Source organism: Argentina anserina, chromosome 6 (genome assembly GCF_933775445.1).
Source record: "Argentina anserina chromosome 6, drPotAnse1.1, whole genome shotgun sequence".
NCBI lineage: Eukaryota > Viridiplantae > Streptophyta > Magnoliopsida > Rosales > Rosaceae > Argentina > Argentina anserina.
This window is the reverse complement of record NC_065877.1, coordinates 33,119,807-33,123,918: the sequence shown is the minus strand read 5'-3', so window position 1 is coordinate 33,123,918 and position 4,112 is coordinate 33,119,807.

Here is a 4,112-nt window from a genome sequence, read left to right as displayed (position 1 = left end):
AATGGCTATAGCACATAACGACAGCAGAAAGTTTTGCTGTATTAGGCCAAAGAAAGAGGATTCCGTTACGTATGTGCGGCACATATTCTAGTTTCTAAACGTACTGGTCCTGTGGTTTATCCTGATTTGCCTCAGTTTTCTATACGAAAATGTTCAGGTGCCACATTGGTGCTACAATCATACGTAGCATGCCACATAATATTTTTACGTTAGTAATTAAAATAGTTATAATATGTTATTTTTAAATAAAAAAGCAAATTTATCCATGGTAATCCAATGATTCTAGATTATTATAAAAATATACTTTTTCTTTATCTTTTATTTTATTAAAACTATTTCATCCTAAGTAATTAATATATGACAGAAAGATGAAAACATGGTAACATACAATTTTAATCTTAATTAATATATGACCATAATATATAATATATACATGGACAAAAATAATTTGTTACCTTACCAGTTTTATAAAATCTAATAAATTATCATAAGATAATAATTTTATTTTCACCATTTGTAAGGTAAATTTTTAAACAAATATCGTAAAATAATTTTCGAATAAATGTAATAAGGTAACTAAATCGTCTGGAATTTAATTTCTATTTACTAAATATGGTATCCGAATTATGTCCATGAAAATATATCTTTTTTTATTAAACAAAAATATTTCTTAATTTAATAATCATAATTAATAAATATTAAACAATGATATAATTGTCTTTTTATTTAAAAAATTATTACAGGAGAATGTAATACGCATCGAATAGGGAGAAGTATCATCTTTATTCATTAATAAGGATGCCTTATATATATGCATTACATTGAGTATCATGTAGATTCAGAGATTATATCATTCCTTAACTAGACTAACCTATACTAATTAAGACAAGATATACCAGAAGATTACGGAGAGTAATTCTCCTGCAACACTCCCCCTTGCATCGCGATCCTAATGTGTCATGGTGCATAACTGTTGTCTCAGTAAAAACTTTACCAAGCAAAACAAAAACCTCTTGGGTAAAATAAAAACTTGGTCGAAGGGAAAAAGAGCACAACGCACCAACTACAATTGAAGATAACATGTGATATAGACTCCCCCTGAAGTCTACAAAACAATTCCCTCTTGATTGATAACTCAATCTCGTAGTTTAGATACATAGCGTATACGAACGTTCTTCACATTCTTCAAAAGTAGCAATGAGTCAATGATTTGAATATCAAATCTCGCCAAACATTCTTAAATCAAACATGTACACTTATCCGTATATGGATCAAAAGAAAGAGAATTTCATAATAACTCAAAACAAGAGTTTGCAATGAAAAATAGATTCACGCGTGGTATGACCTTCATGCACTTAAACAGTCATAACTTATTCGATACAATAGGTATGGATTAACTGTAAAAAGTTATGGAAAGTAGACACCCATGAATTTCTAGTGATATATGGTTCATAACCTAATTTATTCTGAGCTGATCACAAAGCTCCGTCGAAGTTGACTCAACTGTAGTTTCTAGACAGATCCGTCCTATTTTATTAAAACAGTTATAACTCACTCAATATAAGAGATATAGTAAAATAGTTAGTGTTCCTGGAAAGTAGACACATAGAGCTTTCCAATGGTACCCAACTCACCATTTTCCAACAAGTGAGCTGCCCTATAGGTCCCGTGGAAGTTGACCTACGAATCTGGGCAGGTTCTGACATTGCTTCATTAAAGTGTCTTTTGTGTTGAGATATAGGATTTGATGTCATACCGTGCTGTGATCAAGCATTGGCATGTGTGTGAGCGCACTCAGCCATCATCTTGGCCTTATGAGTTTAAGCCGTATGAGATGTTGAGTCATGCATATCACAACAAGTACATGCATACACATATCGTACTTAAATGTGGAGAGTTTCATCTCTTAAGACTTATCATCGCTCATACGGCGGAAACACGTCTTTTATGACTTCAACTGATTCATAGAATACTTATAGGCATTGGTTTAACTTCCTTGTTGCCTTTAGCCAACCGATGAATAACATCATCAATAACGGTCATCAATTTCGAGACCTAGTATTCTCAAGATCCTTTCATTCTAAGTACAGTTGCATGCAATATTGCATATCCCTAGACAGTTATGGGTAAATTACTTACGCGTAACGAGAGCCACAACTATAAGTTTTAACTGCTTAGTTGTCGCTCCTACTCATCCATTCATGCAAAATGAACATGAGGTTATGGGGATGTCAAATCCCAGCTATGCAATAAAAAGTCTTCAAAGTGAATTCTCCTGCATTGTCAGGGTGGTGAGCCATGAGTTTTGAGCAAGGAGCTTCGGAAATCAGCATTTTGGCTTTTAGTTAATCAAGAGTCTATCACACTTCATTTTACTATCTCTACCTTAATCAAGTTATCACACTCCGTGGTCTGGAGGCACTTGAATTAGGTGAAAACCAATCCATTCATGATTTTTATCTACATCTCTTTAACTTAGTCCCAACAGAGATGATCTGTGACCACAAGCTGCAAATTCAGTTATTTTGGAAACCACCTAACTGATAAGGTATTATAAGAACAAGACGTCTCATATTTGATTCCAGGGCGTTTTGCTAGAGATTTTGCGCCATAAGGTGAGTTTAAACTATTCTCTTTCTTACTACGCCTAACAAATGTATAATAGATAGGATTTACATTTGCGGTGTTGACATTACTTGACTAATGATCTATCTCTTTGTTAAAACTGGATTCTACGGCTTTCCAGGAGACTGTGGCGGCGACATGGGTGGATCATCACCATCAAATCCTACCAGATAACACTTTCCATGTAGGCCAATCTACAATGTTAGAATTTTGCTTCAACATAATATGTATAGTTCGACATCAAACTCATTCAACATCGTCATTCTTCGAGATCTCTCATTTGGATTAGTATTGACATTGAGGTGTCCCCCAATAATAACCATCATCCAAGATAACATACGAGTGAGTATCATTGATCATAGATCAATTTGTGCCATAACTCGCATTCAACAAGCATATCGAATCAAGTGGTCTATCTATACTTTCGTAAGAGCCACGGCCTAGTGACACCATCTATCACATTTGTGGAGTCACCACATCACCAACAAAGAGTGACTACATGTCCATTTGTCGGACATTAATCCTTACAGGCATAGTTGCAGCATGTATCTCTAATCTCATCACTTCCATTTGTAGGACTATTAGGAACATGATGAGGTACAGTGGCACAAACCACAACAAAACCAAGTCGTTGAACTTGAACAAACTTGTTCTTCTCTCCCCCTAACGACGGGGAGACCGGCTCATCAAAAATGACTAAAGGAGATCGCCTGTTAAGGTCTTTATATAAGCGGACATATGTGGAAGTTCATGTTTTATTCAAAGACAAATTCAACATCAAATAACCCATCATCATGCGCTTGTGGAGGCGCAATTTGGCACATAAAATATGTGGATGATAAACCGTTACCATAATCCGTTAACAAACATGCATATTGTTAGACTTGAATCACTAACATGTGAATCGTTACAACTGTAACGTCAATGATGGTGGTATAGATGGATATCGTAAAACAAGACACGCTACAAGCCGTACCTTATGGTTCGAATTGTTGGTTCATTGGAAGTCTAGGCACATCAACGACCAATACCAGACCTCTATTTTACACTTCCATGAATGGTTCACTGACTTTCCGAACCTAGAATGCTATGAAATTTTATAAGCAAGTAAACACGGGTGTTAGAAATCCACTGGCACCAGCCTCATGGCCGGAACCGGTTGTAAAGGCACCGAACCGGCCGGAATACTCGCCGGAGGTCAGTAACCATTTGTGTCGAGTGGTTCACCATGTTCCAGATCTCTAAATTGGCTCAAATTTTGTGAGTAGGTAGCCTTAGATTTTAGGAATCAGTGGCCGCAAGTAGCACCTCAATATCCTACCTAAACGTAGGTGAACCGGTCCTCACAATGACAAGTCCGCAATCTGTAAATCCTGAAATTTAAGGCCTTTTCAACTATTGTCATTGTGTTGGGTGCTCCATAACATCTAAGTGTTATTGTTTGAGTTTAACCATGATATATGTATCACCACAATATATTTTATTCT